Source organism: Trichechus manatus, unplaced genomic scaffold, assembly GCF_000243295.1.
Source record: "Trichechus manatus latirostris isolate Lorelei unplaced genomic scaffold, TriManLat1.0 scaffold00001, whole genome shotgun sequence".
In the NCBI taxonomy this organism is placed as follows: Eukaryota; Metazoa; Chordata; class Mammalia; order Sirenia; family Trichechidae; genus Trichechus; species Trichechus manatus.
Genome location: NW_004443937.1, coordinates 9,358,129 through 9,373,911, shown reverse-complemented (window position 1 = coordinate 9,373,911; position 15,783 = coordinate 9,358,129). Strand labels below are relative to the sequence as shown.

The following is a 15,783-nucleotide window of genomic DNA, read 5'->3' as shown; positions in this document are numbered from 1 at the left end:
AGATATAAAGGTAGAACTATATAAAGAACCCCCATTTACTCATTACTCAGTTTCAACAATTACTAACTCAGTTAACCTTGGTTCATCTATTATGCTCCCCCACCGTTCTAAAGCAAATTCCAGATGACATTTCATCCATAAGTATTTCAGTATGTGCCTATAAAATAAAAAATCTTTAAAACACAAAAACATGTGCATTTTTAATTTTTTTTTAAAGCAGATACCGTCGGTCCACTATTTTGTCCTTTCCTACAAACTTCCATTCCCACATGTAAAATACTACTATCCAATATGGATTCATTTTATCACTCTTCCATCTTACTCCAAACTAAAAGTATTAAAAAACATAACAAACAACTAAACAAAAACACAAAAGACCTGAACTAATGAACAGCCTGGTGTTATATAGCTTTATCTGGAGACATTTAAAAGGCAGATGTACCTTAAACCTTCAGAGTTTAAAAAAATTCCTTTAACACTAATCAGAATACTTAGTGCCCTAAAGCCACTTCAAAGAATACAATTTCTAATGTCTGAAAAGACTCCTAGATCCTGAAAATGAGCCTTGTTTTCTTAAAGCTTCCTTTTCTATTAGCATTTTTATGTGATTATAATAATGGTTATATATTTATACAGTAAGCAGCAACATATTAGTAAAGTCGGAGGCCTCAAACAAATTTTAGCAAGACACCAATTACTCCTTTAACAATTTGGTTCTTTTCATACAATCAACAGAACCATGAAAATCAGGTGCTATTTACAATAAGTGTTACTTATTCTAAATAATGGGCAGAGCCTGGAGAACTGATCAAATAATAAACAATTCATAATAAAAACAACATAAAATAAAAGCTAACATTTATTTACTGGATACTTACTTTCTACCAGCCACTGTGTTTTCAATCACTTTGTCTGCATTATCTCATGTAATGCCCACAACAACTTCATGAGGAAGGTACTCTTCCTACTTGGCCAAAGAATTAAACTCTACCAAGAAACTTGTCCAAGGACAGAGCAAGAAACAGCAAGCTAGAATCTGAACCAAGGTCTATTCAATTAGGTTCCAGAACGCTAATACTCTTCGTCAGTTGACATATCTTGACTTAGTACTTTTTAGCCTATAATTACACTACATATTAGAATGTGGCATATATTGTTGAAATGACACTGCAACCTCTTTTAGATACTGTAGTTAGGAAGAATAAAACAAATTTAATATTTAATAGGTTTAAGATTTTAAAAGATTTACTATTTTATTTAAAAGTCATATAATCAAATAATCAGAATCTTAAATGATAAGATGATTTGATGGTTATGAGGGTAGGGGGAAGGGAAATCACTAACTAGATAGTAGGCAAGTGTCAACTTTGGTGAGGGGAAGGACAACACACAATACAGGCAAATTCAGTACAAGTGGACCAAAGCAAAAGCAGAGAAGTTTCCTAGACACATCCAAACACTTTGAGAGACTGAGTAGCTGGAGCTAGGGCCTGGAGACCACAGTCTCCGGGGACATCTAGGTCAACTGGCATAACATAGTTCATAAAATGTTCTATATCCCACTGTGGTGAGTAGCATCTGGGGTTTTAAAAGCCTGTGAGCAGCCATCTAAGATACATCTATTGGTCCCATTCCACCAGGAGCAAAGGAGAATAAAGAAAACCAAAGACACAAGGAGAATATTAGCCCAAGGACAAAAGGTCCACATAAACCAAAGACTCCACCAGCCTGAGACCAGAAGAACTAGATGGTGCCTGGCTACCACCAATGTCTGCCCTGACAGGGATCACAACACAAAGTCCCAGACAGAGCAGGAGAAAAATTAGAACAGAATTCAAATTCACGTAAAAAACAAAAAAATAAACAAAAAAAACCAGCGTTACTGGTCTGACAGAAATTGGAGGAACCCCTGAAACTACGGCCTCCAGATGCTCTGCTAACCCAGAAATGAAACAATTCCTGAAGCCTACTTTTCAGACAAAGATTAGAGAGGCCTATAAAACAAAAAATAACACACCTGAGGAACACACTTCTTCAATCAAATATACGAGACCACATGGGCAACTCCTGCCCAAAAACAAGACGAGAAGGCAGGAAGGGACAGGAACTGAATGAATGGACACAGGGAACCCAGGGTGGAAAGAAGGAGCAACCAATGTCACAAAACAATGTGTGAATAAATTTTTGAATGAGAAATTAACTTGAGCTGTAAACTTTCACCTAAAGCACGTGCGTGTACACACACACACACACACACACACACACACACACACACACACACACACACACACACACACACACACACAGATGGCATCCTAAGATAACATCTTAATTTCCAGGTTAAGGGCAAACCATTCAAGAAATGTTAACTGATGAGCTCTCTACTACAAGCAGCACCGGTGTCCCAAGTTGATAGTCATGTTTAAATACTTGAATCATGGGAAACAAATGGAAAATGATCTAGCATTTAAAGACAGATAATTTTTACTTTTTTTTTTTAAAAAAAGAAGTTTCTTATCTTGAACTATTGATGTTAAGTCAAGAAATTCTGCATCCTAAAAGAGCGTAGAATAGTCCATCTTCCTATTCCATGTAATAAAAATACCTTGTTACTTAAAAATCTAGAAACGTAGTTTTAGTAAACAAACAACTACGCTTAGCATGTTGCAAGAGAAGTATAATGACAAAATATCACTTTGAATACTCATGATGAATTTGTCAACTCCTAGGTATAAGGACAGGAAGAGCCTAAAACAGAAACTAGATTTCTGAGAATATCCAGCTTCGTAAACTTCACCTAGCAACCATTCAAGTATTTCACATAATTATAAAGCAAGAAATAATCCCTGAAAAATCCTAAAGCAAAATGGAACAAACTAACCTTGCTGTGTTGGTGGCATAACCACACAGAGAGGGAACTATTCCAAATGATTTTAAAACATTGTAATTTGATGGTGTATCATTAGAAGGATATATCTTAAGGGCAAAAAGAAATGTAAAAAAAAAAAAATCCACTTTTCAGTAATCATATTCTGCTATTCTAAAATGTTGCATTATGTATTGTCGGACAAAGCAAAAGAATAATTGTGTTGGTGTTAGTGGAAACTGGGATTTGGGGCGTGGGGAAAAAGAAATAGATTAAATTTACATATCATGTAGTACCGAATCTAAAATGGTAGTCATCAACTACCAACTACTGATATTTTAAAAAAAGAAAAGAAACAATTTCCTAGCTCTGTCCATTGGAAAGGTCTAGAAACAAGGACAACCCACTTCACTGATCATCTCTGGATGTTGCTAGGTTACCAATTCATTATTTTGAAAACTGATAAATAAAAGGGAAAAAGCAAGCATTTATCTTGCTTTCTGTATCCAAACTGTATCTTAAGGTAACCAAGTAATAAATGAGGGAGAGTTTCTCTTTAAGGAAGTATTTCAGGTAATAAATGAAGTGATAAAATACCATCACTTTGCAACCATGAAGGAAATGATAAACCCAGGCCAGTGGTGTGAGGAACCCCTGAAGCTCCTGAGATTCTTCCAGGGGATATATATGACGTCTTCCCTTTTTCAACTACTACCTGTTTGAGGCTAGATTTTCTTTATGGTCTTTAATCAAAACTTACCACAACAAATTAAATGCAGAAGCAGTTATGAGAAAGCAGCTGTCTTCTATTAAGCCAGACACTAAAGAGATTTGCAAAAATGTAAAACCACGCTACTCTTGTCACCATTTTTTTAAAATATATTTTTCATAAAAATCATGTTATTTACATTAGAGTTTATTGCTCTTATTTTAAAAATTAATAAATAATTATTTAAAATTTTTCTTAGTTTTAATTTAAGACTGTTAAATTTGAGAATGGCTGATCTAGGCAATGAATATGAACAACTGCTTAGCATCACACAGACAAGACACTATATAACTACTAATGGAAGTACACAGTACTACTATAAAGTAGGCTTGCAATCGATCTAATCACTAAATCACTAACTTACATAAAAGGGGGGGATCCTAATAGTGGAATGTGTTAAACGAAACCACAGAAATGGAATCTTCAAAATCCAAAAAGTAGGAGACTCTATAGGACAATAAATTTCTTCAACAAGTACACTAGATGAAAGGAAAAAAAAAGGAGGGAAAGGGGAACCTATAAATTAAAAGACTCAAGACACTTATCAATCAAGTGCAATGTATGTACCTTATCACGATCAAATGAAATCTTTTTTTTATTGTTGTGCTTTAAGTGAAAGTTTACAATTCAAGTTAGTGTCGCATACCAAAATTTATACATACATTGTTTTATGACCCTACTTGCTCTCCCTATACTGTGACAGAACACTCCTCCTTTTCACCCCGGATTTCCCCTGTCCATTCAACCATCTCCTAACCCTCTCTGCCTTCTCATCTCACCTCCGGACAGAAGCTGCTCATTTAATCTCATGTATCTACTTGAGCTAAGAAGCACAATCTTCACGAGTATCATTTTCTGTCCCATAGTCCAGTCTAAACTTTGTCTGAAGAGTTGGCCTCAGGAATGGTTTTAGTTTTGGGCTAACAGAGAGCCCAAGGGCCACGTCTTCCAGGGTCCCTCCAGTCTCATTTAAACCATTAAGCCTGGTCTTTTTACTAGAATTTGAGTTCTGCACTCCACTTTTCTCCTGCTCCATCAGGGACTCTCTGTTGTGTTCCCTGTCAGAGCAGTCATTGTGGTAGCTGGGCACCATCTAGTTCTTCTGGTCTCAGGCTGATGAAGTCTCTGGTTTATGTGGCCCTTTCTGCCTCTTGGGCTAATACTTTCATTGTGTCCATGGTGTTCTTCATTCTCCTTTATTCCAGGTGGGCTAGGACCAATTGATGCATCTTAGATGGCCGCTCACTAGCTTTTAAGACCCCAGACGCCACTTACCAAAGTGGGATGCAAAACATTCTCTTAAAAAACTTTTTTATGCCAACAGACCTAGATGTCCCCTGAAAGCATGGTCCCCAGACCCCCGCCCTGGCTACTCTGTCCCTTGACATGATTGGTTGCATTCAGGAAACTTCTTAGCTTTGGTTTAGTCCAGTTGTGCTAACTTCCCCTGTAGTGTGTGCTGTCCTTCCCTTCACCTAAGATAATTCTTGTCCCAAGTGAAATCTTTTTAACTAATGGTTTAAATAAAATCCAATGGCGGAGGGTCCAGTTTTCTATTCCCTCTATTTTGTTGTTTTTGGAATTTTTCATAAAAAAAATTAAATCTATATCCACCCCTCCCATGCCACTAACTTAAAGGAAAAGAAAAAGTTAATCAATCATTCTAAGAACTGCTCATTTGCAATGGGGGTTCGGAGAGGCCAACAGATAAATCCCAGTAGAGAGGAGACTCCAGAATCAAAAGAGCTCTATAAAGAAAACTGGGTTGCTAGGTAGTGGCTTAAAGCTCCATGATTCTCTATAATTAGGGTGAGCATATAATTTATAATCCAAACTGGAATATTTCTGAGTGACGAGGGTGTTATTACTAATTATGCCATGATGGCAGGCATAAACCAGAACTGATGCAGGGAAACCATGACGTTTATGGTCGCTCCAGCTATAAAAGACTGAAATTTCTCCATTTTCACAAAAGATATTTAACTCAATCCTTTTTCCATGATAAAGCTGATAAAAACTAAGGTATGCTCCAAAAAAAATTGCTTTTCATCTCTCTTGGAGGGTACAAGGTTATTTGATAAAGTGAGATGTCTACTCCTCTTCTGGTTGCACAGTGTAGTACTCTGTAAACTTCCAGACATTCCTTTTTACACCAACTGGTCATGATAAAATTCTACGAGGAATGTTACTACTTACCCAGAGTCCTGCTTCTCTAAAGAATACATGTCTTCCCATGGGCCTCCAAACATGGCCTAGCCAGGCTCCTATTCAATACATTATTCCAAACAACACTTCAAGTCATTATGGCCTATGGGTTAAGTAAAGAGGAGTGAGGTAAAAACACCTGGGTCAGATCAGCTAGCCCAGGCTCCAAAGTAAGAGCATTAAGGTTGGCATTATTACCTACTTGGTATAAGTATTATGGCTATATATATGATGTTAGTGTGATTTTCATTTTTTTGATTTTTAGTAAATAAGTGGTTTTAGCACTACCCACATAATGTACCACCAAGGTGACTGCCTGTTTAATCTATAAATATTTTATGCCATTTTATAGGTTCTTAAATACTGGGTAAGCTTTTTCAATAAAAGTAGCCTAAAAATGAAAATATGTATTAATTTGGTATGCAGACTCTGAAATTTTTATCCTCATCCTAACATGCATTGATACCATGTCACGCTACTCTTGCTTTATTACTAAGGCTATAACATTATTGTTCTGAGTGCCACAAAGAAAACTAAATTCATTTAACAGGAACAAAAATAATGTAAAAAAAAGGGATTTCAAAAATTTACACTTGCTTCTATATTTTCCTCAGACCGGTTTGTTTTTTTAAGCAGGAATTTCACCTTATATTTTTCAGGTCGTGGCATAAAGAGATATTTAACTTGCATGGTTACAGTAGTTTGCACCACAGAAACTGAGAAAATAAAAATTTATGCAGTGATATAACAATCTAATTCTATATTCAGCATGCAATCAATCATGCTGCCTCAAAAGCCCTTCCCTTTGTTCTATGTTAAGAGGTTAAACTCTTTTGTCTTTAGAACTAAATGTTTTTTTTAAATGTGCCCTTTAGATTCTATCCAAAATATTACCATAATAAACACATTTAATTTCAAATAATCATATCTAAGTGTGGGTCTTCCTTTCTATCTGGTTCCCTCTTATAAAACAAGTCAACTCTCAACAGCCCATGTTAATAAAGGCAAATATAACATAAACAAAAGCAGAGGCAGTCTAATTGCCAACAGGTTCTTCTAGGTTCTTTCTCCTAAATAAAACTCTCCTTGGATACCAAGAATGCCCGAACAGTTGATTATTAACTTCAGACCATCCTCCTCCTTCACAGGAGCTATGAGAGTACAAAATTTTATGTGCTGTGGCATCACAGAGGTTGGTGGTAGGAAATAGTATTTTTCAACACGGACCAAAGAACATAACAGGACAAGGAATAAACTGTGGCGACAGAAAGAAGGAAGGCAAAAAAACAAAAAAAAACACCCTCACAGAAAACGAGGAACAACAGGTGCAAATGTAAAACACTGAAATCTACCTGGACATGTATTAAAATTAACATGCCAGCACTATTAAATATGCTAACATGATACTGGAATATCCTAACCAGATCATAATTTCTAAGAATTATGAAATAATCCTCTTGCTATATTCAGCAGTGCACACCCCTTATTTGATTACTGGGTTTCTTTTAAGCCTTCACATTTCACATGTGGGGAGGGGAAAATCTCAGCATAACAAGACAACAATAACAATGATAAAAATACAATTTCTTGGTTTTGGAGGGTGGTGTGTAATAAAGAAAGCTTGAAGAACATAAATTAAGCATGTTGGAGAACAACTCTGAGGCATGAAAAATTTGTATGCAAACACTTAACCAATTTCACCCACTAGTATAAAGCGGTAAAGATCTCGTTTTTTAAAACCTTAATCATAAATCTGAGTTACGTAAATTAGCAATTCCCAATACAAATTTGAAGTATTAGCTACAGACGAGATTTCCACCTTTCTTCAGGCTAATAATACTCATAGTAGCATCTGGTGGTAATAATGAATGTGTGACCAGCCAATGAAAATTAAGAATGCTTAAAGACCTTTCTGTAAGGCTAAGCATCTGAAATGGTTTATCAGGAAAGAAAGTGAAGGATACTGAAGTTATAAAAATCTCTTTCCACTGTAGACTTTTAAGACTAGGACAAATTAGCTTTGTACTTAAGTATATATAAGTATATCCACGACCTAACCATAATAAAAGTCACATTAGCCCATCCAATTTTCCCCCTTTGTTCTAGTTTCTTTTTTGCTAGGGAGAGGCGTTGTGGGATAATAATAGCAGGAAATAAAGTGGAGCAGCTGCACAGACAAGATGAGGTACAGTGCCATGATTCACCTCCATTCTAGCCTACTGCTGGCTAGGTCTTATTCAAAATGAGATTAGCTGCTTGGGGAGCCATAGCGGTTATCAAATTCTTTGGACCAAGATGTGCTTGCCTCTACTCTTTTACCTTTGCTGAGAACTTTTTCAGGCCTCTGGCAAGATTTAGGTAAAAGAGGCAGGAGAATATCCTCCCTTCCCTTGGATGTTTACCCTAGTGCTAATTACTCAGTCTTAGCACATGTAGAGAAACTATCTGGAATGGAGGCCACTGAGCTAGATGGCTTCTATTTTAGTACTACAAATCTATGGAATAAATCCATGTGAATAAATTATTAAGAAATACCTACCCTAAATTTCTTTACTAACAAAATATGGCTCACTAAGCTGCATGTTAATGCTGTTGCTATTTTACTCATAAGCAGAGAAACTTCTGATGGTAATTTCAATAATTAGTTACTAAGATTTTCTTTTTCAGGTCAAAATATTTTATCATTTTTGCCAAGACCATTACACATAAACATATAATGTTAAGTGGGCTAACAAATCTTTTTTTTTTTTTTAAAGACAGAAAAGACAAAAATGAGGCAATTTGATTATTACAATGAGCATTAAAGGCAGTTTAAAAAAATTATTCCATTAGGTTAAAACATCTCTTTCCTAACAGCCACCACAAGCCCTCAATCCATCAGCAAAAATTAGCATTCAATTTCACTTTTTAATTTCCCATGCAGTCTGGATAGAAGGGAAAATTTTAAGCTAGTTTAATACGGGCTTTGAATCGGTTCTTCCTGGTTCAATCATGGGTGGGGAGGCAACACTGGAACAGATCCGAATTTTTAAAATCTGGGTGAACCAGAACTACAACAGGAAAAATTACAGGCTGAACCCCTGCTAGAAACTTAACCTCCCTTCTAGAAAACAAGGGCAGCGAATGTGTTGCACAGCAACCAAATTTCTTGCCCACTGGATTTTGCTCAGAGTTGGAAACAGCAGCACTTTGCTCAAAAATGGTAGTTGAGCATGCTGCTTTGAATGTGTGTCACTCTCCTTAGTCCTGGCAATAATCCAATCTCACGCCATCAGTCACTTGAAAGGGCTCACTATACCTCTTCCAAGTCTCCCATTCCAGGGCTTCGACCCATTAATTTTTTCCATTCCAGTTATGATTCCGGATCACCCAAATTTTAAAAATTAGGGTCTGTTCTGGTTTCACTTGGTCAGCCATGACTGAACCGGTTTGAACTGGTTTGAAGCCCTGGTTTAATAACATTTCAATACAGGTGGTAGCTCATTCAAGCAACAAATGTGCTCTTGGAAAACTGAGTTCAAAGTAATTATTTCTAAAAATCAAATTCTCTTAAAATATATTAAGTATTTTAAAAAACCTCATCATATATTCCTTTATAAAGTAAAATCCTTTTGTAATATAAATAATTGCTCTCTAATTTGTGAATGCAATTCCTTAACTTTTTTTTTTAAAGAACAGGCACACCTGTATTGTTTGACATTTATCTTAAGGAACTAAAGAAAGTATTGTTCAGGACACTGATCTTTTTTAACATGGTAATGAAAACTTCAATAGGGGCCCAAAATTTGAAATGTTTCAAAGGACTTGATAAACTGATAGATCTCTTCCAATCCTATGATTCATCTTAATTCTAATAAACTGGATGGAACCATCCCACTTTCAGCTGGGAGCTGAGCACAAATGTATCAAACAAGGTTGGGCCAAACCTACAAGGTCGCAGTGGGGGGGGTGGGGGCAACTTCCAGGAAATACCAGGTTCTCCAGGAAGCAGGGATGAGGCTGAAAAAATAAGTAGCCTTCAACGGTTAGCATCTTACATGGTGGTAAACGAACACATGAATGCTGGAGGGAGCTCTCCATCTCACTGATATGAAATTGGAGCTTAACAATATGCAACTATTTCACAAAGGGAAACAAATTATTCTACAAATTCTAGTCTAATCCCAACCAAAATAAAGACACTATATACCTTGAAATATGTTTTATTCAGACAGAATATTCTTTTCCATCTCCTAATGAGAACTCAGCTGTCAGATGCTCTAGAACAGTCTACTCAAGAGGTGACTTGTATTTAGGAGGGCAGACAGTATGGGATTTATCTTATTTCAACATAGACAAGCTTTAGTTTTATATTTTTCCTTGGAGAAATAGAGGTTGAGACCCTATTAGATGTTCTAGGGTATACTAAATTTTGGGTTAACAGTATATGGTTGGCACAAATTCAATGCTCAAGTGGAAACTACAAATGATTTCTTAATTGTATGCCAAGCTGAATAATCTCCCAAGGAAAAGAACCTCCTCCTCCAGCCTTTCCTACCTCCTGTCCCTCCCCCACCAACACTGCCTCCCTGCTGTGCAAAGAGCCCTTTGTCCTGCCCTGCACTTATCTAGCTGTTTGGCCATATTGACAGGACTACTGAAGGCATAATAAGGGAGTCAGTCTGACATTAGCAGCTGGCAATTTGAAACAAAAATCTTCCTTTTCTACTAAGACCAAATCCTGCTGCAGAGGTCTCTGGCTCCTCCCATGCTTCTATCTATTTCGCAAACAGAAGCAGCAAGGATTCTCTCGATTAGGTAGCACAAATAAAACCCTTGATTCCCTAGATAGAAACCGACTCTGTAAAAATTCCTATAGCTACTGCTTTTTTGTGGTTCATAACATAAGCAAAAGAGTATCCCAAGCTCTGGAGCTAAGGAAAGGATTATTACTTCAATCTGCCATCAACACTCTGGGAATTCTCATGCTACAAGTAAGGTTGAAGAGCACAGAAAAGAATCAGATCAAGCCAACAGTAACATCCATCAAGCAAAACTGGCAAATAATCTTAGGGTTTTAAAATGCTAAGATGTTATTCCAATAAGCAGAAAATTCCTTTTCCCTGTCTTCATATCAAAAATACTTCATGTGACTCTTATATTGTTCCCTCAAGTATTCAGCAAACAAAATCAATATGATGGAAAAATTGAGTGAGGCAGGATGGGATTACAAATTCCTTGCTCAATGAGGGCACGGATAAAGTAGACTAGGACTTAGCTTCATTATTTGTTTATTATATCTCATAGCTCCTTTGATAAAATGTTAAGAGCTTGAAAATATTTTGCCAGAATAAGGGAACTTCCTAAAACAATGTTTTTTTAACAGCCCCTCTCCCCAAAAGTTACTGGGTATTTTTCACCCAATTTAGAATTGAATATATAATAGGGCAACTTTCATAAGAAACTGATTTGACAATGTATGTATAGATGATACTCCCTCTACCTTTCATGAAGTTTCCTGAATCCTTACCACAAGAGAAATCAATCATTAATTACATCAACTGAAAGGTTAAAATGCCATTTTACCACATATTTTGGAATTTTGGGCAGTAAGGAATGCTATCAATCCCCATCTATCATACGTCCATTACACTTACTTTCTAAGGTCTCTGAAAGGATGTTTTGATCAAATTACAAATGATCACCAGTTGTATGTACTACTAAGTATACACCAACTGACCCATTTTGCAGAGTCAAAGTAAGCTTTATGTCTTAAAATATCGCATCAAGAAGTTTCAGTTTTCAACACCTGAAACACATTTTAAAAAATAAAATTCACTGCTAGGCTTCCTAGTTTCACATGGAACTCACAAATCACCAGACTTGAACTAGATGTTATAAGAAAATTTTATTCTTGTCATAATCCAATTTCTCTGAAAAATGTATCCAATGATCACTTACTGTGGTTAACTATAGCCTAATAGTTCGTAAGTTACTTCAATGCAAAGAGAATAGAACAAAAGTGGTATCTGCATTTTGCACTATATTTTTCCATCCAAAGGCAGAAATGAAACAGCCACTCCCCTAGAAAGGCCAGAATAATTTCAGAAAATATGTTAAATCTTGGGACACAAAACATAATCAGAAAATGTAAAAAAATTTCAAGCATACTCGTTAAATAAATCCTGTGAAAAGAGCCTTTATGATCCTTCAGAAAATTATTGTATCAAGACCACAACGAGTTCCAGACAACCAGCGAAAAAGCAATTACCTTACAAGGTAACTTTCATATTACATAGTCATTTAAACTAAAAACGTTTATATCTTTAAATGTGTCAACCAATATGAGCGAAAGCATGTTTATCTGATATGGCATGCCATATATTTGACAATAAAAATTAGAACCATTTAACATAATCTCCATTAAAGTTATCTCATTGGTCTGCTTTTATCACTGGAAAGACAATGAAAGCCACACTTGTGAATGGCAAAACTCATTTCCATTCCTTTTGGTTCCCTGCCACAAATGCCAGAGTCATACTACACATTATAGATATTTGTGGGATTCAAGTGCAGTTACACAAAACTGAACAAATAAAAATTCTAAGGGAAAAAAGCATAAGATGCAAGTATCGGGGGGGAACCTAACATTTGGACATCTGTTAAATATTGCATGTAACTGGTGGTACGTTTGGGTAGTGGTTCTCACAGTACTTCCACACTCAACAGACTGCTCTGCTCTGCTTAATCAGAGACCTTCCTGTGTCCTGGAGCTTTGGTGGAGTGGGGACCACATAAGGGGCTTAGAGGCTGTCCTTTCAAGTATCCTGTACTAAACTTATTTGCTTTCTGAATATTCCTTCTGGTCTGTCCTATATTTCAGATTGATCATGGCCAAAAACATGTCTTTGTGATGTGAGAAGACTATATCCAGCAATATATAATGAATCAGTTTTGTAGGTCAAAACTCCGAAGAAATAATCTAAACTGAAAAAGTCTACTATGAATACAGAAATTAAAAATAAAAGTATTTCTGAGATTTATTATTTAGAAATCACTCCAAAAACGACAGTTCTCTTTAGAGTTAAATCGTTTAAGGTTCTGAGCTTAGTAAAACATCTATTCATAGATAAATTAAGGCCTAACCAATGGAAGGGAGGAAGGAAGGAAAGAGACACACAAACAACAAGAAAAAAATGAAAATTGATTCTGATTAAAGAAAGAGATGGAGAAAAACATGTTAGGCAGAAAAAAAGCTGATTTTCCCACATGTGGTTCTCAGGAAGATCCTTAAATTCTTACTGCTTTGGTTTTAAATGGACTCAAAAATTAAAACTCTACTGGACCTTTCAGTTTTATGCAAGCACAACTCCCCAGATAAAAAACAAAAATCTGCCCCCCTCCCAAAAAAAAACAAACAAAAAAAGAAAAAGTCTTTAACTACGATTCAGTTTTCAGATGCTGGTATCTATAAATGGGTAGAAAAAGATTATAAACTGCTAATTCCCATCTCCCCACCGATAAAATGCAAACCAGCTCAGCAGTGAAAATTCTTAGGAAAGCAAGGTTTCTTCTTAGTCTTAAGGCAGCCATTGCCTAAGTGCAGCTCCCTGCAGCCAACAGCATTAATGGACGCTGCACTGCTGTCCTTCCCTGGAGACAGCAGCCAGCACTACTCAAGCTTCTCACGTAGCAACCAGAGCTCCAGAGCCAGCAGCTGCTGCCGCCTTGTATACTCACCCCTGCGATCCAACCCAAAGGAACAACCTTCTCCTTACCCACCCCCACTCCTTACACATTCTTCTTAAAAAAAAAAAACCAGTACTCCATGCCAATTCTGCTTTTAGAAAGAAACAACCCTAAGGTCATCCTTTTAGTTTTAAATTAAGGTCCTTTATTAGAAAAATCAACATTTACCAAATTTGAAACATCCATTTTAATTAAGCCAGCAATTCAAGAGCTAAGATAAAACTTTAGTCTTTAGAAGGCCAATTTCCCAAGACTCCACAGTCGAGTTTAAATCTGCTGCTACAGACAAGGCCTTGTGTCATGTCCTACCAAAGGACATAATTCATTTTTCTACACATAGTGACAGTCTGAGTAAACCTTAAACACTCAAATCCCTTAACGGGCCAGAATTTTTGGCCTTGGAAGAAAACTAATGATCCTCCTGAGAAAACTGGAAGAAATTCAATTAAAAAAAAAATTTCTTGTGTCCACCAAGAGGCCCAGAAACCTTTGATTGTGAGTATTCTGTGCTTTAGTTCTAGCTCGAATTCCATACATCTAAAATTACCATTTATAACTTTTCTCTCAGAGTGACCTAAAAACATTAGCGACATAAAATTAACTACCAAAAATAATTTTTCCCAAATAAGGAGTACATAAACATTCTCTTGAAAAGCTTGTTATTCTAAACTCAGCTGGCTCCTGCCCATTCAAAAGTATAGCTATGTAACATCTGCCCAACAAAGAAATGTAAATATGACCTTGGTCACAAATATGTCATTAAACAACTTGTTTAGTCAAGTGATGAAGAAAATCAGCAGCGAACCTGGATTCTTCCAGTACTATGAGCACAAGGAAAATTGGAGAAATGAACGTTAAGTACAGACAAAGCCCAATGGAACCCAGAGCTCTGAGCAAGAAATGAGTTACTGGTGAACACATTGCACAAGTAACATGAGAAAGCAGAAAATGCAGGTCATACACGCACCCCTGACCCAGACCAGCAGAGCTGGCTGCAGCATCAGTACCCAAGGGAAAGACCACTTACACTCCTAAGAAACGAGACAAGCAAAGGAGCTCTACAGAATAAATTAGCATAGAAGGGGCTTTCCCAACAGTTAAACTTTCCCTCTCGCGCGATTCACCTACTTAAACCAGGGCTTTTAACCACCCCCATTCACTTCACATCCCAGGCTTCCACACTGAGGGAAAGGGAATTCATAAAGAGTCAATTCTTCTGCCTTTAAAGACCTTCTCAAATGATCGCACTCCACGCCCAAGGCAGGAAAAACGACACAATCTGGCTCAACTCCAGGCTCGAACCCTACAAATTCAATGGGGCTGTATCAGAGATACTGGGGAATACGCCACTGGGAGCCGAAGAATGTGAGGTGGGGGTGGCGAAGGTAATATCTTCAGTGTGGGAAAGGAAGCAGCCATCTGAGATGGGGATCTGAGAACGAGAGGGAAGGCGTCCAGGAACACTATGAAGGGGAGATCGAGGCCCCCAGAGCGATCAGCTACCACAACGCCGAGAGAACGGGAGTGGGGAGGCTAGGGAAGGGGGGAAAAAAAGTATGCCTGTGTATTTTGCGAGGAGGGCAGCGAGAGGCCTATCCTCAAGTAAAAGATAAACGTGGAGTAGGCAGTTCTCAGGAAAAGGAGTGAAGAGGCGTGGGGGGAGGGGAAGAGTCCTGACCCGGGAAAGCCATGAAAAGGATAGTGGGGGTCGACTAGATTCCGGGGGGGGGTCTCTCCCTAGAAAAGAGGTGTGCAACGGTGTACAGAGGGCGGCGAGGGGGATGAGAAGGGACAGCATCCTCCTGCTAAGAACTTAGGGAGGGCCAGGCGCACGTCCCGATGAGAGAGAGCGGTGACGAAGGAGGTGACCCTTCCCTTCCCCGAGGCCCGGTCGTGAGGGTACTTCTCTATCAGACCCTTACCTTGTCCCAGGCGCTGCCGGGGCCCGGGCCCGGCCTGCGGCGCACGGCACTCCCGGGAGGCAGCAAGACTCGATTTAGGCCCAACGCGGCGCCACGGCGTTTCCTGGCCGGGAATGGCCCGTGCCCGAGAAGTGGGGGTGGGGGGCAGAAAGGCGGAGCGAGCCAAAGGCGGGGAGGGGGAAGGGCCAGGGGAGGAGGAGAGGACGGCACTACTGTGTTGGCTGACTGGCGGGACTGGGGCTGCGTGAGTCTCTGAGCGCAGGCGGGCGGCGGCCGCCCCTCCCCCGGCGGCG

General features: G+C 38.1%; 1 protein-coding gene across 2 annotated transcripts in view; it reads right to left on the bottom strand.

The window, feature by feature from the left end:
- The window catches only part of SETD5 (SET domain containing 5), an 83,120-nt gene extending 67,353 nt beyond the window's left edge, over window positions 1–15,767 (bottom strand). For both annotated transcript variants that reach the window (XM_012557483.1, XM_004368297.2), the window contains exon 1: window positions 15,491–15,767. The gene's annotated coding sequence lies outside the window, so the exon portion shown is untranslated. The remainder of the gene's footprint in view (window positions 1–15,490) is intronic.
- Between the last annotated feature and the right edge of the window lie 16 nt (window positions 15,768–15,783).